The sequence below is a fragment of the Bos mutus genome, chromosome 25, assembly GCF_027580195.1.
Source record: "Bos mutus isolate GX-2022 chromosome 25, NWIPB_WYAK_1.1, whole genome shotgun sequence".
Lineage (NCBI taxonomy): Eukaryota > Metazoa > Chordata > Mammalia > Artiodactyla > Bovidae > Bos > Bos mutus.
The window spans coordinates 10,732,118-10,759,161 of NC_091641.1; positions in this window are offsets into that span (position 1 = coordinate 10,732,118).

A 27,044-nucleotide genomic window follows, 5' to 3' on the forward strand; every position below is an offset into this window, starting at 1 on the left:
GTAATAGAAGCAAAGGAAGCAACCAGAGATGCAAGAATGAAGTCTGTTAACACAGAAGCCAGAGGAGACTAGAGTTTTGAAAACTGGACAATGGTCAACCATTCCAAATGCTGCGGAGAGTTTAAGCCAATTGAATACCAAGAAAAATTCAAAGGTTTAGGCAACAACCAAAAACAAAATCATCGATGATTCAAAAGTCATTCCCAGCAGAGCAATGGCAACCAAAGCCAGGTTGTACTGGTTGGGGAGTCAACTCAGGGCATGACTTTTTACTGTGGTGATAAAAGATGAAAAGAAAGAATGGGCCATAGTCTGGGGCAAAAATAAGATGCAAAGCGTCTGCTCTTTGTGGAAAAAAAATTCATAAAATGAGTAATTATTTTTAAAATGAAACGTCAAAGCTGATGCTTAGTTCTCTGACTACCACTACACCCCAAATCTCTTGCACTGCAAGGAGATCAAACCATTCAATTCTAAAGGAAATCAACCCTCAATATTCATTGGAAGGACTGATGCTGAAGCTGAAACTCCAATAAATACTTTGGCCACCTGACACGAATAACTGACCATTGGAAAAAACCCTGATGCTGGGAAAGATTGAAGGCAGAAGGAGAAGGGGATGACAGAGGATGAGATGGTTGGATGGCATCACAGACGCGGTAGACATGAGTTTGAGCAGGCTCCGGGAGTTGGGGAAGGACAGGGAAGCCTGGCATGCTGCAGTCCGTGGGGGCGCAAAGAGTTGGACACAACTGAGTGACTGAACTAAACACCCCAAATGCCATTTTTAAATAATAAAAATAATTGGTACTTGTGCAGGACTTTGTGGTCTACAATACATGAGTCCATGCCCTCTCTCTGGTGTTTAACCAAAACTGATTTACTCAAAACCCCAAACCAAGAATAGTCTTATATTTAATCTGAGATGAACTAAGACTCTAAAACCCTTCCTTTGATCAGGAACTGAGAGCAGTTGAAAAGAATACTGTGGTAATCCTCCCACTCTCCACCTCTTAAAAAAAAAAAAGTAAGAAGCACTGATGCAAATAGGAGTGCTTTTTTTTTTTTTTTTTTTTTGGTGCTTTGAACTAAAAATCACCCAATACCACAGGAGTAGGAAAAGTGCCCACATGAAGGTTTTCTCTGATGAAGACAAAGACCAAAAAACCACTTCCTAACATGGTCAGTTATGACCAACCTAGATAGCATATTCAAAAGCAGAGACATTACTTTGCCAACAAAGGTTCGTCTAGTCAAGGCTATGGTTTTTCCTGTGGTCGGACTGTGAAGAAGGCTGAGCGCTGAAGAATTGATGCTTTTGAACTGTGGTGTTGGAGAAGACTCTTGAGAGTCCCTTGGACTGCAAGGAGATCCAACCAGTGTTTTCTGAAGGAAATCAGCCCTGGGATTTCTTTGGAAGGAATGATGCTAAAGCTGAAACTCCTATACTTTGGCCACCTCATGCGAAGTGTTGACTCATTGGAAAAGACTGTGATGCTGGGAGGGATTGGGGGCAGGAGGAGAAGGGGACGACAGAGGATGAGATGGCTGGATGGCATCACTGACTCGATGGACATGAGTCTCAGTGAACTCCGGGAGTTGGTGATGGACAGGGAGGCCTGGTGTGCTGCGATTCATGGGGTCGCAAAGAGTCAGACACGACTGAGCGACTGATCTGATCTGAACATGGTCAGTGGGTCTGAGAAAGAAAAGTCAAAGTCATTTTCATGGTAGCTGGATGCCAAAACTTTTATCCCTGTAATAATGCATTTTTTTCTAGGTATAAGAGTTTCCTCCTAATGTTGGATGTGGAAAGCAAATGTGCTAAGTTGCTTCAGCTATGCCCGACTCTGTGCAACCCTGTGGACTGTAGCCCACCAGGCTCCTCTGTCCATGGGATTCTCCAGACAAGAATACTGGCGTGGGTTGCTGTGCCCTCCTCCAGGGGATCTTCCTGCCCCAAGCACTGAAGCCATGTCTCTTACATTTCCTGCATTGGCAGGCAGGTTCTTTACCACTAGCGCCACCTGGGAGAGCAGACATCCACAGGTAAATATGATAAAATAGCTCAGCAGATCCTTTCTATACTCCATCCTCCCTGCCCACTAACGAGGCAGCTTCTTGAGTGAAGGGGCCTCTCCATCTAGTTCATACTGTATTCTCATGACATAGCACAGTGGCTGGCATGTCATAATTATCTAATTAATTAATTAGTGCTTTAGCTGAGGCTCTTATCATCTCTTGCCTGAACAATTATGTTGCCTAAGAGTTGCCCCTGCTTTTATTCTTTTCCCTGGTATCAGTTATCTATTGCCATGTAGCAAACCCTCACAAAATAGAGTGTCCTAAAACAGCAGCAATCCTTTATTTCGCCCTCGAGTGTGGAATTTTGGCAAGGCTCAGCAGGATCGGCCCTTCTCTGTTCCATGTGGCACTCAACAGAATGGGCTCAGCTGGGGCCTGGAAGATTGGCTTCCAAGATGGTGCACTCACAGGGTGCAGATTGTCAGCTGGGAGCTCAGCCATGTCAGCTGGGAGCTCAGCCGTGTCAACTGAAGTCTGGAATTCCTCTCCTCGTGGACCTCTCTGTAGATGCTTGGGCATCCTCACGGTGTGATGGCTGAATTCCAAGAGCAAGTGTAACAAGAGAGCTAGGTGGAAGCTGCATTTCCCCCTATGATGTGACTTGGAAGACACAGAGCATCATACGTCTGCCCAGATACTCCTCCACAAAAGGAGTGTCAACCTCACATTATAGGAAGAGCATGTGGCATGTCTGACATTGTTGCAGCTGTTTATACAATCTGCCACATTCTCTCTAACCATCTTGATCACGGCTTCTGGATTTGCTGAAACACAAAGCTCGCTGTGGTACCTCTCAGCTTAAAAGCATCCAGCGTTCCCCTTTACTAAAAGGATAAATTCCCTACTCCTAGTAGAGGAACAGAGAAGCATGGAGGGTGTAGAAGATTCCATGGCTAGGCCCTGGTCCCTGAGTCCTTCCCAGTGTCCCTGCTCACCTGGTCCACCAAGTTATGCTGGTAACACCTTTGTTCCTCTGGCTGTCTCAAAAAGATCATGTCATGTACCTGATCAAGGGCATCCTCACCCAGGAAGGGTGAGTGGTCATCCTCGCCACTGCTCCTCTGCCACAATCGGGGTTAGGATACTTCTCTACATCATCCAGAGGAGCCTTCCATCAGACAATTTAAGAAACAGTTTATTTTTCAGTTTGTCTTTGAAAATGACCTCCTGGAGAGAGCAAACCTATTTTTTATATATATATATATATATATGAATTTAGAACCTCACAACAATAATGGGCTTCCCAGGTGGGGCAGTGGTACAGAATTCACCTACCAATGCAGGAGACACAGGAGACACGGGTTAGATCTCTGGGTCGGGAAGATCCTGGAGCAGGAAATGGCAACCCACTCCAGTATTCTTGCCTGGGAAATCCCATGGACAGAGGAGCCTGGGGAGATACAGTCCATGGGATCGCAAAGATATAAATTTATATATATATATATATATATATATATATATATATATATATATGAACTCAGAACCTCACAACAATAATAGTTATCACTATATTAAAGGATAACACTGTGACATACCAAGAATAAGTAACTGAATGTTACCATAAATGGCCAGGCTAAATTTTAATCTGCATCTTCCTGGTTCTAAAGCTCTCATTCCCCTCAGAAAGTGATCTATAAGGCTCTTAAATGTACCACTAGCACAAGTAATATGAAGAGATAAATGGTTTCTTCAGTTCTCAAAACTAGCAAAATAAATTTGAAAGATAAATGTAAAACCAGCATAAAAACAGGCAATAATCATAAAACAAAGGGCTGTAAGCTTATGGCATCATCCTTTTGGAAAGTCTAGAGAAAAAGGACTAGGAATTAGTGCTTCTTATATGCACATCCCACCAAAAAGCAGAACAGAATAAAGATGGTCCATGGACACAATTCTAAAATATTTCATAAATACCTAGTAATTTCTAGAGAAGAAGGCTGAGGAGATGTGAGGCAGTCGGGGTAAAAGATGTAGAAACGCTTCGAAAACAAGAGCCCTCCCCCACAATCTCAGTGTCTCACCTTCGCTTTTCCCTGGCTGGAAGGAAAGCTAGAGAGGGAATAGAGAATGATTATAATTGCTCAAAGCTAATTACCTCCAGCAATAACAGGGATTTAGCAATGCAGTAAAGAAAATAAATAAGACAAGATATCCTGAGGGAGGGAGAGACTTGGAAGGGAAGGAAACACAGAGAGACCTAGTTTTGCCTCCCTCTTCCTGCAGATCAAAACATTGTGGACAAAATCCTGAGCTTCACCTTCTGTAGTTTCTAGGGGTTGGGAGCAAAGTCAATACAGCTACCAGAGACAGGTGGATGAAATTTGGAAAGAGAATCACTGGGACTAAAAGTCTGTTCAAGGTGAAGTTTTGGGACTCTGCTTGGAATTAGGAAAACAACCCAAAGCCCAGAGTGACTTCAATGATAACCCAAGAAAAGACTTTTTAAAAACTAAGCTGCAGAAAAGAAAGCAGAAGTTGGTCTACTTACCATTTTTTTTTAATTTGAAACAGTAGGAAGGAAAGAATAATATAGTCTAACATACACCCAAACCAAAATTCCAAAATAAGAAAAATATACCGAATAGAAAGTATTCAAAGTGTGAAGGGGTGAAAATTTTCCAAAAACATTAAAAGATGTGAGTCTTCAGATTCAGGAAACACAAGATATATATAGCAGGATACCTAGAAAGGATACTATGATGTATCCACAGTACATCATGGTACAACCACAGAAAACCGAATGCAAAGAAAAAGAAAGAAAATCTCAAGTAGCCAAGGAGAAATGTTAAATCATATATAAAACAATGCCAATCAAACTGCCTCTTTATTTCCTTAACAGCAACTATGAAATCCAGAAAAGCATAGAATATTAACTTGAAAGTACTAAGAGACTGTCATTTTTATTAATGCTTCACCACTAAGTCAATCTAAGAACTTTCAAATATAGTCTTATAAAGACAGAAGGGGAGAGGTGGCCCAACAATAATAACTAAGGCGGAATTTTTTATTAGCTCATCAAGGTGGAAACTTAAGACTGGAAAATAAATATTGAAATAATAGGATGTGCTGTTTCATACCCAAAAAATAAAGTGTTGCAAGAAAATACATCCAGATAAACTGTGATCCCATCTCAGAAGGAGTACTAAATTAAATACAAAGTTGAAGAAATACTGCATCTATGACCCACGGGTCTCACTAAAGGGCCATCCAAATGATATACTTCAGGCAAAAGGAGATGACCTACAAAGGAAGTCTAAGGTTCAAGAAATAATGTTAACCAAATACAGAAATAGGCATCACAGAAAAATCTAAGGCAGTTGTTGGCAAACTATAGACAGATCATGGGTCAAATTTAGCTCACAGTCTATTTTTGAAAAAAACTTTATTAAAACACAGCTTCTCATTGCCTATGGCAGGTTCTACAAACAACAGCAGAACTGAATAACTGCACCAAAGACCCTAGAGCCTGCGTATCTAGCCCTTTGCAGAAAAAGGTTGCTGACCCCTGGTTTAAAGCATTTGCAAAATAAAACAACAAAAATAATAGTTAATGGGTTAAATGAAAAAAATAGCAGAAAATATTGATATACAATAATATGTAAAACAGGGTAAGTGATTGAATTTAAAGTGTTCTAAGTTCTACTATTATTATTTGGAGAAAAAAGACATTGTTTAACTTTGGATTTTAGGTTTTTAAGCACATTGCAATTTTAAGAATAGTGGGAGTTTCCTCTCCAAAACAATTGAGGGGAAACATGAAATTTAAAAATGTCATCAATCCAAAACTAGACAGAAAAAGAAAATGGCAAAGCAGAGAAAAGACAAACCAAATAGAAGAACTACGATTCCAAAAAGACATTTAACCATATCAGTCATATATGTATAGACTGACTAATATTCACCAGTAAATAGAGAATGTCAAACTGAGGTTTAAAAAAAAAAAAAAAGATATGCTAGGGTACAAAATGAATATTAAAAACACAGAAAAACAACTGGTATAGCTTCCTGATATCAGATAAACTAGACTTTATGGCCAAAAAAGTGCCTTTGTGAATAAAGAGGATTGCATTACAGTCAAGTGTTTGCCTCACCAGGAAGATACAGCAGTTCTTTAATTGTTCATGATTAACAGCATAGTCTCATTTACAAGATAAAAATTACATAACTTTCAGAGAAATTGTCAAATCCATCAACACAGATTGTAAAATACATCTTTCCTAAGAATAAATAAAGCAATCAGAAAGCTATCAAAGGTTTAAACTACACAATTATCAAGCTTGACCTAATGAACATGTGTATGTGTCCTGGCATCCAACAATTATGGAAATCATATTCTATACAACCACTCATAAAGCATTTATAAAAATTGGCATCATTACAGGTCAGAGAGTTCTTAAAGCTTTTCATAGAACCAACATCTAATAGACCACATTCAACCCCATTGATCAAGTTAGAAATCAGCAATAAGATAACTAAGTCAAATGTGTTTGGACACTTTAGACACATACTTTTAAAAGAACTTTTTTATTGTGGATATTTCCAAACATATATGTAATCAATCCTGTGTTTGTATCAACATTCAAACACACACACACTTTAAAACCACTCATGGGTCAAAGAAATCATCATGAAAATATTTAAGTACTTGAGACTAACCCATAGTAAAGTCTTATACAACAAATTTCTTGGCACACACTAACGCAAGGCTCATAAGGTTAATTTATAATCTTAACTTATTAAAAAATAAAGGCTAAAAATTAATGATCAAAGCATCTAATTTAAGAAGTTGGTGACAGAACACAGAATAAACTCAAGGGAAGTAGGAAGAAAATAATAATAATTACTGGCTAGAATTAATGAAGTCTAAAATAAAGATAAAATACAAAGGATCATCAAAGATTAAAGTAGGTTCTTTGAAAAGACTTAAAAAGTAAACCTTCTTACACTGAAAATACTTAAGAAAAAGAGGACACAGTATCATGACTGAAAAGGCATAACTGAAAAAAAAACAGATTAAATAGACAAGAAACATGATATACACAATAAGAGAACATTGTAAACACCCTTATACTGATAAATTTGAAAACAGAATAAATTGACGTATTGAGGGAAAAAGTATATGAAGGTTACTCAGGAAGAAACAACAGACCTGAATGTTCCTAAAACAAATAAAGAGATTGAATCAGTACCTTATCTGATAAAAAAGAACAAACTCAAAGAAACGCCCCCAAATAAGTAGGCTTTGAATTCTATAGGTTTTTTTCCTTCTTTTGCATTACTTACACTAAGGATGATAAAGAAGGCTGAGCACCAAAGAATTCATGTTTATGAACTGTGGTGCTGGAGAAGACTCTTGAGAGACTCCCTTGGACTGCAAGGAGATCAAGCCAGTCAAACCTAAAAGAAAGCAACCCTGAATATTCATTGGAAGGACTGATGCTGAAGCTGCAGCTCCAATACTTTGGCTACCTGATGCAAAGAACCAACTCATTGGAAAAGACCCTGATGCTGGGAAAGATTGAGGGCAGGAGAAGGGGGTGACAGGATGAGATGGCTGGATGGCATCACCAACTCAATGGGCATGAGTTTGAGCAAAGTCTGGGAGATGGTGAAGGACAGGGAAGCTTGGTGTGCTGCAGTCCATGGGGTCACAAAGAGTACAACTCAGTGATGGGACAACACTACTAAGGTTATCCATATCATTTAAAGCCATGGTCTTTTGGCCACCAAGTTTATACAAACTTGGAGATTCAGGGAAAACTATATAACCAGATACTCCAAACACTGAGAAAATACATCATAGAACTAAACTCAACATATATGTTCTCCAAAACCACAGAGCAAGGCCTTGATATTTAAGGAGCTTCAAACAAATTCTTTATGAAGGTTGAGGTTCATGCTTAAGAACAGGTGAAGGGAATTAAGAAATACAAACTTTCAACTGTAAGACAAATAAGCCACAGGGATATAATGCACACATAGGGAATATAGTCAGTAACACTGTAACTACTTGGAATGGTGACGGATGGTAGCTGTCTTATTGCAGTGATCACGTCACAATGTATCAAAATACATGTTGAGTCACTCTGTTGTACACCTGAAACTAATAAAATATTGTGTGTTAGCGGTAACTCAATTTTTAATTAAAAAGGCAGGTGATCTGTCACATCATCCATGTTAGGAATTAAGACATTTCATTCCCTGAGTTTTCCCTTGAAATCCTAAAGTGGATCTAAAAGGTGCTTGAAAGTTTTCCAGAGTGAATGTGCAATAGGTCCCAGGTTGTTCTGTTGATGGTTCTTTAAGCTGCAGATGTCAACTTTCCTTAGGTTAAATTTCCCCTTGACTGTTTCCCAGGGCTTTCACGGTGAACTGCAATTCCCATCTCACGGTCCCTTCCCTCAGCTATTTGCTTTTTTCCTAGGAAACCTGGAAGAGTCAAGAACAGGTGGCTTTGGACTGTCAGAACAGAAACTCACTGAAGCTTGCATTGAAGAGAGCAGGAAGCACCTGGTTCACGCATGTGCGTGTGTACTCACACACACACATACGACAGCTCTTCTGTCATACACAACTGGAAAGAACACTCCCCCAATTATCCAAAGGCACCTCTGGGTGTGCTTCATCCTATAAGATCCAACAGTTGAAGGGGGGCGGACACAGAAAGAAGGAAAGGGAAGCAATAAAGCAGTGGACTTTTCCCACCTGACTCCACCCCCATCCACATTTAGCACAAGCTTATTACCATCATTTGCTTCTCCAGTGAATGCAATTAAACGCAACTCCATGTCTGATCCACTGGGAACCTGAAATGCTGCTTACAAATTACCTGCCTTCCTCGCCATTACTGTGCCTGTTTGAGCCAGCATTGCACTAACAACCAGAAGGGAACTGCAGAAAAGCACGGCTTAGGATGAACCTGAGTTTACATTCTTCGTCCTGGTGGTCTCCCACCTCACAATTTAGGATGTGCTTCAGCAAAATTTAACTTTAACCTACCATTACCAAAGCTTTAATTAAAAACCCCATTCCCTTTGGACTCGCTATTTGTCCCAGATTCAGTTATGCCCTATCTCAGATCTACATAATTGCCCTGCTTTCTGGCTGAGGTGACCCTGGAGCAAGGTCTCTGCAGCTGCTGTCACTGCCACTACAGAGCCAGTGCCCACAGTGACAGCTGTCCCTGGTCCCTGATGTCAGCAGGGAGTACACCCAGATGGCATCTTACCTCACACGGGTGCCACGCACCTCCGCATCACAGTCACTGCTCTGGGGTTTTCTCATAGCTCCTAAAGAGTAGAATGCCTCAGGACCCACAAGGCACTCACAACTAACTTGGAAATGCAGGACAAACTTGGACCAATAGGAGATGGATGTCAACAGATAAATCCTCTCCCCACCCTTCCCTCTCTGCAACACAGGGGAGGGAGACGTTGCCTTGGGGTGAAGCTGGTAACAGCTGGAAATGCCTCCTCTATTTGCTCCCCTGCTTTCAGCCTCACACTGGCCACCCTGGGATTACACTCCCCAGTAAAGTGTTAGGTCTTACACCCTTACACCTCAGGCTCTGCTCTGCAGGCAACCTGGCATGAGACACCATTCTTTGCTGGTGGGAAGCTGCTGCATGGCTCAACTTGGTGCTCTGCGATGACGTAGATGGGAAAAGAATCTACCTGCCAATGCAGGAGGTGAAGGGGGAGGCGGTGCAGGGGTAGGGTTTTGATCCCTGGGTCAGGAAGATTTCCTGGAGTAGGAAGTGGCCACCCACTCCGGTATTCTTGCCTGGAAAATTCCTTGGACAGAGGAGTCTGGTGGGCTACAATCCGTGGGGCCACAAAGAGTCAGACATGACTGAGTCAGTGGGCACACACATCACATAGCTGATTTCCTTCATTGTACAGCAGAAACCAGCATAACACGTAAAGCAATTATACTCCAACTTAAAAAAATGCTTTAAAAATGGGTTTAATCTTTATCTCTCTGTGCTCCCTCCTTCAGGAACTGGACTCCTACTTATTGGCCATGAACTCAAGCCAAAACTGACCGCTCACACACACTCCAGCCTGCGCCTTGACTAGTTCCCACACCCACACTAAATCCATCAAAGAATGAGCAGTAGATCACGCACAAAACAAAGGTTCACCTTCAACTTTCTGAAAGAAACTTTCTGCTGAGGCGTTTCACAGCTATATTTTTTTAATATACATAGTCAGAAAGCAAACACTGAAGAATCCTTCTTTCAAGCAAATGTTGGTTCAAAAATATGTGAGGCAAAAAAGAGGGAAAAGAATCATTACCCAAGATCAACTGTCATCACAAATTAAAGCATTTTAACATTCAAATATAAAAGCTGATTTTTAGGCAATTGAGTGCCTTCCTTAAATTTTATTGACAAGAAAAAAATAATTTAAAAAATCAGAATGTTTAGAAGCAGCTTCTCTAATCATGTACGAGCAATGTAAAAAGGAGACATAACAGAAAATTTTCACTTTGCTAATCCATTAGGTATTACTTTACATTTCATGCTTCTGAATCATTAGATTTCAAAAAAAGCAAACGATATCACTGTTAGGATTTGACTTGCTACTGCTATGTTAAAATGAAACATTTTTACATGAAATGTTCGTTTTTATGTTTCTAATGTTTAGGGTTTTAATTAGTAGAGGCAACAGGAGGATTTCATGTGGCCCAGGGGCTACTCTCTACTATATTAAATTTTACCCCTTCATGACTGGGAGCCAGAAAACCTTGAAATGCCTGGCAGTCTTTTGATAAACCACATCTTGAGATGTGAGTTTTGCTGTCTAAGCATTCCAGCCTTCTCCTAAATCTCTCTGTTACCATCTTCCAGTGAGGCTAAATGTACAGCACAAATATCAATAGCAAAGTGAAATTTTCAAAAGAACCATGCGCTTTAAGTAAGCAGATATACTCACTCATTGGCTATCTTCCCACTGAAGACACCTGTCTCAGCTGCAATTCCAGACTTTCCAAACAGATTTCATTCGGCATATCCGGATTCACAAAGATAACCTGAAGGATTACAACTCAAGGAATGTGCTGCCTCTTATTTGATTCTGAATAAGCAGGTAGATATAGATGCTTCATTCATCAAAGGGACAAAATAACACACTTACTGAGCAGTGCTGTCAGGCACTGAGCTTACCACTTTGCATACAGTATCTCCTCTGACAATGTGACAGTTAGGGCAACAGTAGCTGTTGCAACAAACAAGGTCCCAAATCTCTTATCACACTCTCTGGAGTCTCATCTCGCTGGCAGGCAAGGATAGAAAAGGGGAGAGAGGCGCACCGAGTTCCGATTCACTTCTTATCACCTGGTGAGATGGTGAGACCAGAGGTAAGGCCTCACCTAGAGCTAAGCTGCTTTGGAGGTGGTGGTGGTGGGGCAGTCAGCAAATGTAGAAACTGGCTGGAAAGCCGGTTCTCAGAGATAATCTATACTGCACAAAAGGGAGCACACTTTTCAGGGGTTTCTTTCCTGTCCCCACTACACACACACACACACACACACGGCTGTGCACACAGATCCAGCGAAGCAGGCAGCTTTTCCATTTGGCTAATGATGAAGTAGGCTAAGAGAGGTTTTGCAAATTTCCTAAGGTGTAATAATAACCCAGGTCTATAAGACTCTAAAACCCTGGATCTTTCCCATATATCATGTGACATATAACAAGTATTTGTACAGCTCTTTCAACCCACAAAGCACTTGGGGCTTGTTGGGAACTGGTGTGTGAAGCAGCATGCCCCTCCTCAATTCATATCAATAATGTATTTCTCACAATTTTATTCAATCAATGTTAAATGAATTAGCGTGTACCCTAAGGGACTTTGAACAATGATATATTTATTTATTTATGAAGGTTTTTTTTTTGAGGTTCATTTTAGAGAATAGCATGGTATTTTCAAAGAACAATAATTTTTAACACAGCAAAAATTGTTTTCTAAGATATATAGGTTTGGTTTTAATTTGAATAGAAGGCTTTTATTTATAATTTCTTTAAACAATTCTGGTTTGCGGTTCACTAAAAATAAAAATGATACCTAGAACTAGTTCTGCCTGGGCTCAGTAAATTAATGTGGTAAGTTCTGTTTTATAGCTAAGTTGAATTCTGGTTCCTAATAAAAACAGAGTCTTATTTCAAATAAAAATAGCTTGTTACATGTTTTTTTAAAGACTTTTCATATAGAGTTATTAACTCCTTCTTTGAAGCAATAAATCTTGGAGAAGATGAATATCCCTTTTACTTTCCCATCATGTTCCTCCCTCTAACTCGGACCACCAATCCACTTCATCTCTAGTTTGTCTTCCGTGGTTTATTATATTGACTATTCTGGTAATTAAAATGTTTCTGAGTTCAAGTTTTCATTGAACCTCAAGTGGAAAGTGAGCAAGAAGGGTGTTCCAGTGATTTATCTCTATATAACAAACCAACCTAAAACTGAGTGACACAAACAACCATTTTGTTAAGCTCATAGCTCTGTAGGCCTGAAATTTGAGAAGGACCCTTATAGGGACAGCTGGCAGGAAGGGGGCGGACAACAGCTGAAGACTGGAACCATCTGAAGGTGCCTCACTCACGTGTCTAGTGACGGATGCTGATCAGGACCTTGGATGACTGTTGGCCAGGCCGTCTGTATCTAAATCTACCTTTTCCCTCCATATGTGGCCTACATAGCTGGGTTCCAAGAGCAAGTGTCCCAAGAGAACAAAACAGAAACATGTTACATTTTCAAGATGAACCTGAAATTATGTGGCATCGTTTCTAGCATGCTCTACGGTTGAGGCAGTTACAAAGATCTGCCCACGTTCAAGAGCTGGGGGACATGGAGGCCATCACTCCACAAGAAGGTCGTCATGATCAGAAGGTACAGGGTGGGAGATACCATTGCGATCATCTTTGGAAAATATAATCAGCCACAGGGGGTTCAGGAGACATGCCCAATAACATGACAGACAGCTAACCACTCTTTCTCACAGGTTGCTGGGGCTCACAGAATCACACGTGTGGCCAAAGAGAGTCAGTGGAGGCCATACCAGACTGTAATGCTTACTGGACTTTCAGAAAGGCTTGGAATTAACCAAGGAGAATGACAATAGAGAGAACTTAGTTCTCTAGACTAGATGTGGCTGTTGCCAGATGCTCAGACCTGGTCCCTGCAGAGCAGCTTCTTTGGTCCCAAGCTCCTGGACTGCTGCCAGGCTGTAAGACTCAGCGTCTCTTCCTACAGCATCAATGCCCAGGCATATGTCTCCTCCACCCAAGGTTCAGAACACAGTTCTCTAAGGTTCAGATAAAGCTCACTGTCATCCTCTAAAATCTTCCCTCCCTACTCTAGGCTTCTTGATAATGGAAACATACATCTCTTCAAATGTATGACCTTGCCCTTCGGTTCGACGTTCATTTATTTCCCAGAGCATCAGGCATTTAATACTGAATTCATCAGGTGCAGGGTCTCCATTGAATAGTCCAGGTTGGGTTTCAGCCATTCTATTCAGGCCCTTTGTGTTACCTTCCAGGAGAAAGATGAAACTGTGTTTCCTATAACTTCCGAGTTTAGTTCCCTATTTCCTGTGAACAAATGCATGAAAATACATGCACACACAGCCTCCAAATACATAATCGCATTTGATACTCAAAATTACCTGTTGGAATAGACATTAATATCCCCATTTTGCATTTGCGGAAACTAAGGCTTAGCAGAAGTTAAAGGGCACGCTCGAGTGTCTTAAACCAGGATTAATAAGTCAGCCTCCAGCTCCCAGTTGTTCTTTCCTTCGGCCCACACTGGCTGGGCAGATACAGAAATTCTGCTTTTGAGTTCCAAGCACATAAGTCAATATTTCCCACCTGATATTAACCCGTTCATCATTTCCTTTGCAGGAGTCTCAGCCACAGATGTAAGTAGCCCCCCATCTCTCATCTCCCTCCCTCTTCCCTACCCCTCCCTTTGAGCCATTCAATTTATTTTCCATCATTATCATTTTGGCTTAGATCTGCACCCACTGTCTCTAAGTGACAGAACACCTTGTAGCCCAAAGACAAATGCTGCTCCTCTGCAAAGCCAGCCTTTGAGTCTCTTTTTAAAGCAAGTTCCTACCGTGTGGCAGATTTTAATGACCCCCATGTCTCATGCCTGCATTGGGTCACCTGAGCCGCATTGCTCAAAATGATCTAACCACCTCGTAACATCGGCCAGGCAAACTCAGGCTCACCACAGGGTGCCCGGACTAATTCATTACACCACTCAAAGCCATAAATCACAGGAGTCTCCCCCTTCCCTTCCGCCAAAAGGAGAGCTCACATGAAATCTATTTACATGGGATGATTATTCAATTAATTTTTTCATTACACTTGCCAGGAAGCATTGCCAGGATTTCTAAAACTGCCCTGTGTGTTTGCATTAATGATGACAGTGGTTTGTGCTACTTAATTTAGCAATCATGGCCCATTTGGAGGTCATGCCCAGCCATATGCAGAGTGGAGGTGGTGGACGGGCAGCGCCTGGTCAGGAACACGTGAGTACCTGACATGTGCCTAGGATGAGCACAGAGATACAAATCCCTGTACATGCTCTCCCCCACAGCCATTCCCACTGGGGTGGCCTTCAGGGCCAACAGCCTCAACAACCCAGGTGAAATAAGACACTGGGTTGTTCTTCCTTATCTCTTTCCACCCCTCCATATGGGCTGCCAGAGTGGTCTTCCTCAAGTGTAAATCTAATCTTGATGCCCCTCACATCAGTGGTGCCTGGTGGCCCAAGGAAGAAGGTACAAACTCCCATCTCACTTTGCACGCACCCTTTGCCTGCCCAGGGCCAGCTTCAACTCTCACTACCTACTCCCCCACCCCAAGGTATTTAAGTGACTCGACCCATGCACCAGCCACTTAAATATCTCCACAGTACTCACAGTTCCTCAGCCAAACAAGCTCTCCCTGGCACCCAGGCTACTTCCTCTGCCCAAAATGCTTTTTACTTCCTTAGTTCAGTTCAGTTGCTCAGTCATGTCCAACTCCTTGCAACCCCATGGACTGCAGCACACCAGGCTTCCCTGTCCATCACTAACTCCCAGAGCTTGCTCAAACTCATGTCCATCGAATTGGTGATGCCATCCAACCATCTCATTCTCTGTCGTCCCCTTATCCTCCTGCCTTCAATCTTTCCCAACACCAGGGTCTTTTCCAATGAGTCAGTTCTTTGCATCAGGCCGCCCAAGTATTGCAGTTTCAGCTTCAGCACAAGTCCTTCCAATGAACACCCAAGATTGATCTCCTATAGGATGGACTGGTTGGATCTCCCTCAAGTCCAAGAGACTCTCAAGAGTCTCCTCCAACATCACAGTTCAAAAGCATCAATTCTTCGGTGCTCAGCTTTCTTTGTAGCCCAGCTCTCACATCCATACATGACTACTGGAAAAACCATAGCTTTGACTAGACAGAACTTTGTTGGCAAAGTAATGTCTCTGTTTTTTAATATGCTAAGTTGGTCATAGCTTTTCTTCCAAGGAGCAAGTGTCTTTTAATTTCATGGCTGGAGTAACCATCTGCAGTGATTTTGGAGCCCCCCAAAATAAAGTCTGATGCTGTTTCCACTGTTTCTCTATCTATTTGCCATGAAGTGATGGGACCGAATACTCTTGCTTTTTCAATGATCCAGTGGATGTTGGCAATTTGATCTCTGGTTCCTCTGCCTTTTCTAAAATCAGCTTAAACATCTGGAAGTTCACAGTTCACATATTGCTGAAGCCTGGCTTGGAGAATTTTGAGCATTACTTTACTAGTGTGTGAGATGAATGCAATTATGCAGCAGTTTGAGCATTCTTTGGCATTGCCTTTCTTTGGGATTGGAATGAAAACTGACCTTTTCCAGACCTGTGGCCACTGCTGAGTTTTCCAAATTTGCTGGCATATTGAGTGCAGCACTTTCACAGCATCATCTTTCAGGATTTGAAATAGCTGAACTGAAATTCCATCACCTCCACTAGCTTTGTTCATAGTGATGCTTTCTAAGGCCCACTTGACTTCACATTCCAGGATGTCTGGCCCTAGGTCAGTGATCACACCATCGTGATTATCTGGGTCGTGAGGATCTTTTTTGTACAGTTCTTTGGTGTATTCCTGCCACCTCTTCTTAATATCTTCTGCTTCTGTTAGGTCCATAACATTTCTGTCCTTTATCGAGCCCATCTTTGCATGAAATGTTCCCTTGGTATCTCTAATTTTCTTGAAGAGATCTCTAGTCTTTCCCATTCTGTTGTTTTCCTCTATTTCTTTGCATTGATCACTGAGGAAGGTTCTTATCTTTTCTTGCTATTCTTTGGAACTCTACATTCAGATGTTTATATCTTTCCTTTTCTCCTTTGCTTTTTGCTTCTGTTCTTTCCACAGCTATTTGTAAGGCCTCCCCAGACAGCCATTTTGCTTTTTTGCATTTCTTTTCCATGGGGATGGTCTTGATCCCTGTCTCCTGTACAATGTCACGAACCTCATTCCATAGTTCATCAGGCACTCTATCTATCAGATCTAGTCCCTTAAATCTATTTCTCACTTCCACTGTATAATCATAAGGGATTTGATTTAGGTCATACCTGAATGGTCTAGTGGTTTTCCCTACTTTCCTCAATTTAAGTCTGAATTTGGCAATAAGGAGTTCATGATCTGAGTGACAGTCAGCTCCCGGTCTTGTTTTTGTTGACTGTAGAGAGCTTCTCCATCTTTAGCTGCAAAGAATATAATCAGTCAGATTTTGGTGTTGACCATCTGGTGATGTCCATGTGTAGAGTCTTCTCTTGTGTTGTTGGAAGAGGGTGTTTGCTATGACCAGTGCATTCTCATGGCAAAGCTCTATTAGCCTTTGCCCTGCTTCATTCCATATTCCAAGGCCAAATTTGCCTGTTACTCCAGGTGTTTCTTGACTTGCTACTTTTGCATTCCAGTCCCCTATAATGAAAATGACATCTTTTTTGGGTGTTAGTTCTAAAAGGTCTTGTAGGTCTTCATAGAACCATTCAACTTCAGCTTCTTCAGCGTTACTGGTTGGGGCATAGACTTGGATTACTGTGATATTGAATGGTTTGCCTTGGAAATGAACAGAGATCATTCTGTCGTTTTTGAGATTGCAACCAAGTACTGCATTTTGGACTCTTTTGTTGACCATGATGGCCACTCCATTTCTTCTGAGGGATTCCTGCCCACAGTAGTAGATATAATGGTCATCTGAGTTAAATTCACCCATTCCAGTCCATTTCAGTTCCCTGATTCCTAGAATGTTGATGTTCACTCTTGCCATCTCTTGCTTGACCACTTCCAATTTGCCTTGATTCATGGACCTGACATTCCAGGTTCCTATGAAATATTGCTCTTTACAGCATCAGACCTTGCTTCTATCACCAGTCACATCCACAACTGGGTACTGTTTTTGCTTTGGTTCCATCCCTTCATTCTTTCTGGAGTTATTTCTCCACTGATCTCCAGAAGCATATTGGGCACCTACTGACCTGGGGGGTTCCTCTTTCAGTATCCTATCATTTTGCCTTTTCATATGGGCTCCAAAATCACTGAAGATGGTGATTGCAGCCATGAAATTAAAAGATGCTTACTCCTTGGAAGGAAAGTTATGACCAACCTAGATAGCATATTCAAAAGCAGAGACATTACTTTGCCAACAAAGGTCCGTCTAGTCAAGGCTATGGTTTTTCCAGTAGTTACGTATGGATGTGAGAGTTGGACTGTGAAGAAAGCTGAGTGCCAAAGAACTGATGCTTTTGAACTGTGGTGTTGGAGAAGACTCTTGCGAGTCCCTTTGACTGCAAGGAGATCCAACCAGTCCATGCTAAAGGAGATTAGTCCTGGGTGTTCTTTGGAAGGACTGATGCTAAAGCTGAAACTCCAATACTTTGGCCACCTCATGCAAAGAATTGACTCATTGGAAAAGACTCTGATGCTGGGAGGGATTGGGGGTAGGAGGAGAAGGGGACAACAGAGGATGAGATGGCTGGATGGCATCACCAACTTGATGGACGTGAGTTTGAGTGAACTCCAGGAGTTGGTGATGGACAGGGAGGCCTGGCATGCTGCAATTCATGGGGTCGCAAAGAGTCGGACATGACTAAGTGACTGAACTGAACTGATGGGACCAGATGCCATGATCTTTGTTTTCTGAATGCTGAGTTTTAAGCCAACTTTTTCACTCTCCTCTTTCACTTTCATCAAGTGAAAACTCCTCATGCACCTGGCAAATCTGTTCCTACTATTCAATACCCAGCTCAAATGTCACTTCTCTGGGGAAGTTTTTATGGCTCTCACAAGGCAACTAGCAATCTTTTTCTGAGGTCCAATAATGAAAGTGAAGTCACTCAGTTGTGTCCAACTCTGCGATCCCATGGGCTGTACCAGGCTTCTTTGTCCATGGGATTTTCCAGGCAAGAGTACTGGAGTGGGTTTCCATTTCCTTCTCCAGGGAATCTTCCTGACCCAGGCATCAAACCCAGGCAGACACTTTACCCTCTGAGCCACCAGGGAAGCCCAATAACACATTGTAAACGCTTTAATCACAACCCATACTTCAAATTTTAACTCTCTGCTTTCCTGTGAGTTAGTTAGTTCAGTGTCCTGGTCATTCTTTCTTGTATCCCTAATACATGGACATCACATGAGAACTTTTTGAAAAAGACAGATTGTTTGGAATTTACCTTGACCTATTGAAAATCCCCAGAATTGGTAATTTTTTCTACTGAAGTTTAGTTGATTTACAATGCTGTTTTAGTTTCTGGTGTACAGCAAAGTGATTCAGTTATATATATATATTTTTTTTTTCTTTTCCATATTATTTTCCATTATGGTTTTATTTTTTCCATTATACTGAATACAGTTCCCTGTGCCATACAGGAGTATCTTTCTGTTTATCTGTTTTATATGTTTTGTGGTGGTTGTTCAGTCACTAAGTCATGTTCGACTCTTTGCAACCATATGAAAGTGAAAGTGTTAGTCACTCAGTTGTGTCCAACTCTTTGCAATTCTATGGGATAGAGCCCACAAGACTTCTCTGTCCATGGGGTTTCCCAGGCAAGAATACTGGAGTGGACTGCCATTTTCTTCTCCAGGGCATCTTTCCAACCCAGGGATTGAACCTGGGTCTCCCACATTGCAGGCAGATTCTTTACTGTCTGAACCACCAGGGAAGATCTTTGGGACCATATATAGTAGTTTGTATCTGCTAATCCCAAACTCCTAATTCATATGTCCTTTCCCTTTCCCCTCTGGTAACCATAAGTTTCTATGTCTGGGAGTCTGTTTCTGTTTTGTAAATAAGTTCATTTGTATCATATTTTAGATTTCACATGTAAGTGATATCATATAGTATTTGCCCTTCTCTGTCTTACCTCACTTAGTGTGATAATCTCTAGGTTGATTCACGTTTGCTGCAAATGGCACCATGGCATTCTTTTTTATAGCTGAGTAGTACTTTCATGCATTGGAGAAGGAAATGGCAACCCACTCCAGTGTTCTTGCCTTGAGAATCCCAGGGACCAGGGAGCCCGGTGGGCTGCCAACTATGGGGTCACACAGAGTCAGACACGACTGAAGCGACTTAGCAGCAGCAGCAGCAGCAGTACAGCACTGGTATTTTTTTTAACAGTTTCCAAAGTTGTTTCTTTTGCTGCCAAGTCCACAGACCTTGAGTTGGGGACGTACCACCCCACAATATGGCCTGCCTCAAAGAAGGGTTTTAGTGATGATTTTGTAACAAGTGGAGGAATGCACACTTATGGGGAAGAATCACAGAGTAGGGTGGTGTTGATAAAGGAAACAGGGCTGAGACTGCTCTTTCCTTTCCATTATAGGCCAACACTGATCTAAAAGGGATCCTAGCCCTGGGAGCCTGTCAGAAAAGAAATGAATAAAACACCAATTTGTATCTCACGTAATTTCACTGGCTTCTACGCTCCAAGCACAGTGCATGCTCTCTGCCGGGCACCTGCCCTTTCCTGTTGGCTCTCGGTACAGAAGATAAGGAGGATGGGCAGGTGATGCCTGTGGAGACTGATACAGTGCTAGGAGCTGCAACAGGGTGTCCAAGGATGCCTCTGGACATACAGCCCTCTCTTCCCTTGCCCAGGCACTGGGAGAGCCTTCAGGATCCACTGGCCCCCAGGCTGTGAACCAGAGTCATAAATGTCACCTTCTGTTCTACAGTTGCTGAAGCCAAGCCCCTCGGATTGCTTCTGTCTCCTTTCTGAAGGACCAGCATCTCAAGGGTATTGCCTGTGGCTCCCAAACTGACTTCCCCTCTTGGTTTTACTTGGAATGTAGGTTCATTCTGAACCATTGGTATATAATATAGATCAGGAGTACCCAACCTCCGGGGTACAGACAAGTACCTCCCATCAGATCAGCAACCACAGTAGATTAGAAATAAAATGCACAATAAATGTAACGCACTTGAATCATCCTGACACCATCCCTCCTCCTCCGGTCCAAGAAAAAATCATCTTCCACAAAACTGGTCCCTGGTGCCAAAAACATTGGGGACCGCTGATATAGATCATACTGAGAACATAGGACTTAGTCGGTCAGGCCTTCACCTCAGTCCATCAAAGTCTCCACTGACTACGAACCTTCCCATGCTAGGATCTGGGAAGAGAGGGGAAATGTCTCTCATTGTGTCCAAGTTCACATCTGAAACTGCCAGTGCTTTTGTGCAAAGGACTGGCCCTACCATGGAAGGCTGGGGTGACCTCCAGGCATTGTTGATTCGAGTTACACAGAATTAGATGCCTTCCTGATGTCCCCTCTTGGCTACTTGCTGTGTCCTGAAATGCTGACCCCGGGTTCAACGCAGGGTCTCCTGACATGGACATTTATTCCTCCCGGGGATAACCAACACACTGTGTTTTTAGGAACTGGATTCTTGGTGGCTCAGACTGTAAAGAATCCACCTGCAATGCAGGAGACCTGGGTTTGACCCCTGGGTCAGGCAGATCCCCTCAAGAAGCCAACCCACTATAGTATTCTTGCCTGGGGAATCCCATGGACAGAGGAGCCTGGCAGGCTACAGTCCATGGGGTCACAAAAGAGTCGGACACAACTGAGTAACTAACACTCTCAGATAAGTCATCATTATACTCCAGTTGAGAAAATACTAAGGAAACCTAGCAAAATCTAGACAAACCCAGAAAATGAGAAAAACAGGGAAAGAAATGAACCTTTATTGAACCTTCACTATGCGCAAGTAAGCTCAATCACTTCAGTCATGTCCGGCTTTTCAAAAATCCATGGACTGTAGCCCACCAAGCTTTTCTGTCCATGGGGTTTCCCAGGCAAGAAGACTGGAGTGGGTTGCCATTTACTTCTCCAGGATATCTTTCTGACTCAGGGATCGAATCCATGTCTCTTGCAGGCAGATTCTTTACTTTTGAGCCACCTGGGGTTGCAAAGAGTCAGACTTACAATGTGCCTGGGATTAAATATTCCATTTAATGCCCACAACCACCCTATGACACAGGAATTATTGTGCTCAATTACAGATGAGAAAACTGAGGCTTATGTGGATGGGGTTACTTGTCTAACTTTGTATGGGAGTCAAAACCATGGCTACCTAACTCTAAAGCCTTTAATTATGTCATTCTCCAATCCTTTTCCCAAGTGGGACCTTCTAGCAGGGCTTGAAGTAAAAGGTTTTGAGTCTTGTCTATGTACCATGCATTTTAATTTGGGAAAAACCTGAGAGAAAGAGGCAGTACTTAGAGCACATGTTACCACTGTTTGGGCAGCACAAGACCCCAGGGTTCTGAGGAAAGAGGACAGTAGTGGGGGTCAAGGGCCAAGGACCCCTTGAGCTGCTAAGCTAGGGAAGTTCACATCCCCTGGTCCCCTGTGGGGTATGTGTGCTAAGTCACTTCAGTCGTGTCTGACTCTTTGTGACCCCATGGACTACAGTCCACCAGGCTCCTCTGTCCATGGGATTCTCCAGGCAAGAACACTGGAGTGGGGTGCCATTTCCTTCTCCAGGGGATCCTCCCAACCCAGGGATGGAACTGCATCTCTTACATCTCCTGCATTGGCAGGCGGGTTCTTTACCACTAGCGCCATCTGGGAAGCTAGGGGGGACAATTGGCCAACCCGTATTTCTCTGGTTGGGAGGAAAGGATGAAAAGAGCCAGCTATGACAGTTCAAAATCAGACCCACACATATATTTATGGGGTAGAAGCAGGGGAAAGAGAGAGAAATTTTCAAAGAATAGAAGGACAGGATGTCTTTGAGGAAATAGGGAGACAGTAGACTCACAGACACGTAATTCCTGTAAGCCTAAGAGCCTTGCTGCATTCTCACCACTAGACATGTGCCTAAAATGTGGGTGAGTCCACCAGGGGCAATTAGTTCTAGCGGACAAAAGAGGTGTTGGGAAACTGACACTTGAAGGGTGAGGACCACATCCCATCCCTTTGGCCTCAGCTGACGTGAGAGTAGCTGGCAGCAGATGGGCCCCCAGAGCTGGCAATTCCCTCCCGACCACAGAAAGGTGGCAAGTAATTACTTTGTGTCCCCAGGCAGGAGATTTATTTAACTTCTTTTGGTGGAGACCTATAAATGTTATCATAGTCTCTGCTGTCAAGGTTTGCAGTCCCTTTAAAAACTCAGGCTGTTCGTTCACTTCATGGCCTCCCAGGAAGCATGAAACCCTCCACGGTTGATACAGGTGATGGAGGAGGTGGTGTTTGCAGCCAAGCTTCCCGAGGGGCTTCCTCACAGCCCCCTCCCTCTCTTCCCCTCCCCTCTCCCCTCCAGAAGGCTAGCTGGCAAAGCTAGTCATCGAAGACACGTTTGACCTTTGGAATGCATAGGATGGTTTAGTGGAAGTCCTTCTGATTTTCTCCCATCAGTTGTTGTTTAGTCATTAAGTCATATCCAACTATTATGTGACCCCACGGACTGTGGCACACAGAGCTCCTCTGTCTATGGGATTTCCCAAGTAAGATTACTGGGGTGTGTTGCATTTCCTTCTCCAAGGGATTTTCCCGACCCAAGGATTGAACTCGAGTCTCAGTGTCTCCTGCATTGCAGGTGAATTTTTTACCACTGAGCCACCAGGGAAGCATGTCCCAAGGAAGCTTTATAGAACCAACCTCCCCTCAGCCTCCCTGAAAAGACTCCATCAGCTGCCATCTTGTTCCCCTCTTGGGATTAGCAGTCAATCTGTCAATCTCGTCACTGGGCCTTTTGGGCAGACTTTTGACTGCTTTTGAGCCTTTTTACTGGGTTTTCCTAGTGGCTCAGACAGTAAAGAGTCTGCCAGCAACGCAGGAGACCCGGGTTTGATCCCTGGGTCAGGAAGATCCCCTGGAGAAGGGAATGGCTACCCACTCCAGTATTCTTGTCTGGAAAAATTCCACGGACAGAGAGCCTGGAGAGATACAGTCCATAGGGTTCCAAGACACTGAATCAAAAACATAAGTGCTAATCTTTAAGTTACTCAATCGCTACAGTGCCTTTCCAATTACCTAACTAAACACAAGGTTAACCTACAACTTTAGCTCACTGGTCTTCATCTAAACAGTGTCAGGGGTGGCTGTGAAAAGTGTTGATATTGTAAGAAAGGCCACATGGCCTTCTGCCTGTGTCACTGATGAAGAAGGGAAGCTTGAAGGGTTTTGTTTGCTTTCTGTTATTATTAAAATGAATATGTGGGGGTTGGGGGGAAAACTTGAAATATTCCATAAAGTATTGAAAACTAAATTTTTAAAAAACACCCTCATAATCCCACAATTCAGAGATAATCCTTGTTAACATTATGGTGCATTTCTTTTCACACACATATATAATTTGCAATTTATGACTTTTTTCCTGTTATTTTTATCAGCTAGTTTTCATAGGCAGCCCATCAGTTAGTCATCTTTTGGTTGTGACAGAAAATATAACTCAAAGTGCCTGAAGCAGAAAGGGGAATTTATGGGCTCACCTACATGAGAGCTCAGGGAGAAGCATGTGTCAGACGTGGTAGAATCTGGAGCTTTAAGCCACGTCCCTGAGGCGTGACTGCTTGTCACCTCTGCTCTGCTTTTCTGTGTGGTCTCCACGTCAGCCTGGCTTCTTCCTCATGCTCGTAGAATGGCAGTTCACGACTCTGGGATTCTCCTCATAGCTTCATAGCAAGTTTCAGCAGAAGTGTCACATCATTAGCTCTGATGTGGTCCCCTAGCTCTGAACCAATCTCTGTGTCTGGAATGATACTATTCTCTGATTGGCTAGGAGTGTGTCACATGACCACTCCTGGAGCCAATAAGAATAGTCTCTGCCTCCCAACTTGATGGACTGAAAGGCAGAGATGATTTCATGCAATGAATTTGGGCATCAATGCCAATGTCACGATGTTCTGGTGGAATCAGTGTCATTGACACTGTCCACTGCTGTTGTGGCTGCCGCCATGTATTTTAAAGTGGCAGCCACATGTGGTTGACTCATGTCTCCATTGGTGCCAATGCAGACATAAGTAGGAGGAGAGAAACACATCATGTGACGATGGACATGAGTTTGGGTGAACTCCAGGAGTTGGTGATGGACAGGGAGGCCTGGCGTGCTGCGGTCCACGGGGTCGCAAAGAGTCAGACACGACTGAGTGACTGAACTGAACTGAACTGAACTGACCTTCTATCTTTAGCTAAATCTGATTTTTTATTTTTTATCTGTTTAACTGACTATTTGTGGTAGAAGACTTACAGAGTAGTAACTGAGCCTCTTACTCCTAGCCCCAAACCCCCAAAGACAGGCTAAATGTTCTGCTTAATTCTACCTGCTCTGTGAGAATTTATGAGATCCATACTCTGAACCCACCTCCTGCCACAGCCATGGGCTCCTAAAAGGAGACTTAGCCCAAGATAGTCCCCAGCTGGTCATTACATAATTTTTCCTTTATTGTTTTCCTTTATGTATCCTTTTAGTGGGAGCACAGAGAAGTCTGTAGCAAAAGATGCTTGAGTGTTTGGGATTTGGGAGGCTGAGCACATTAGGTTTTTCAATTTATAGGTTTTATCATGTGAGTGCTACTGCCATGTAGAACATGGGAGGGCTCTCAGCATAACAATCAAAGGAAAAGAAAAGGATAATAGGGAACAAAAATAACCATGTGCACAGAAAGCACTTTACCATGCCTGTAAACATCCTTTGAAAATACGATTTTAATGGTTGCATAAAACTCTATTGTGTGAATGTAGAGTATTAGCCAGTCATTGCTGGATGCTTTCTGGTTCTGTGTTTGCTTTGCACTGTGCTATTAATGTGTGTGTGTGTGTGTGTGTGTGTGTGTGTGTGTGTGACTCAGTTGTGTCCAATTCTTTGCAATCCAGTGGACTATAGCCTGCCAGGCTCCTCTGTCGATGAGATTCTCCAAGCAAGAATATTGGGTAGGGTTGTCATTTCCTCCTCTCGAGGACCTTCCCAACTCAGGGATTGAACCCAGGTCTCCTATGTTGCAGACAGATTCTTTTACCATCTGGGCCACCAGAGAAGCCCGCTCTATTCATAATACAATGCTATAAGGAATATCTTTGCATATAAATCTTTAACTGCTTCTTTATTTCCTCAGGATAAATTTCTAGAAATGGAATGACTGGATCACAGGCTTTTTACACTGAACTTCCAGGAAAGTACTCAGCTATAAGACCACCTACTGGGTGTGACCTGGGTCTCCTCTGACCCTGGCCATGCTGCTAACATGAGAAAAAGAATATTGGGATTGAGGAGAAATGATAAAGCAGATGGCAGCCTGAAAGTGATTTCTTAGGAGAGCCTCAGGAGAGGGAAAGTGGAATCAAAATTAAAAACTGGAGCAAAGTTGTCTTCCTTGGAGTCTAGTGGAATGGAGCCATGAAAGTGTCCTGCACTCCATCCTGACACGAAGGTCCCCCTGGCCAGTACAATATTGACAGACCCCTGGGTCCTAAGAGGCGGGCTAGAAAACTGGTTTTCAGCCATCCAATTAAAATCAACTAAATACGTCAAAGAAAACCTACTCCTCTCAGTTAACCATTCAAGCTACACAGAGGCAGAAGTGAACCTAATCATGCATTCGTTCACTCAACAAACATTTCCCAAGATGTTTATTTGCAAAACATTATTCTAGGAATTTGAGGCTACAGAATTTGAAATGAAGAAAATAACTCTCTCTAATAGCTAAGCAAAACCTCCCATACATAAAGAAATAAGTCCTAAATATGTGCATTACTCTTACTGAAATAGAATGGTTCCTAGGTGAGACCAAGACCTGGTGGTGAGTTAACTGATTTTATTAACTTATCCAGAGATAGACTATATCAGAATAAAGAGAGATGTGATCAGAGAACAGTGAAGAGGGAAAATGAGAGAGATCCATTCTGGCAGTGCTCATCAAATCACTCCTCCTGGGACTTCCCCGGTGGTCCAAGGCTAGGACTCCCAATGCAGCGGGCCCAGGCTCAATCCCTGGTTGGGGAACTAGATCCCACATGTCGCGACAGAGAGTTCACATGCTGCAACTAAAGATCCTGAATGCGGCAAATAAAGATCTCACTCGCCACAACAAGAAGATTCCACATGCTGCAAGGAAGATGGAAGGACCCGAGTGCCCCAACTAAGACCCAGTGCAGCCAAATCAAATACATTACAAAAAAACAAACAAACAAATCCCAGGAAGTGGCCTAGGAAGCCCACAGGAACACATGATTTGTTTGATTTCTCTGTGGACATAGAAGCATCAGACCATCAGAGCCTGATGATATCATACATTCAAATCCACCACTGAGGCCCCTTGCTCTGCTCTCTTATAATCCGTGCAACCTTCTGACAATTTGACTCTACATGTAGTCTTCCGAGATGGAGAAAGTGTGCAGATCAGGTTCATGTGAATGTCTACTTCTCTTGTATTTCCCGTTGTAAGTTAGTGAATTGACATTTTGATTTATA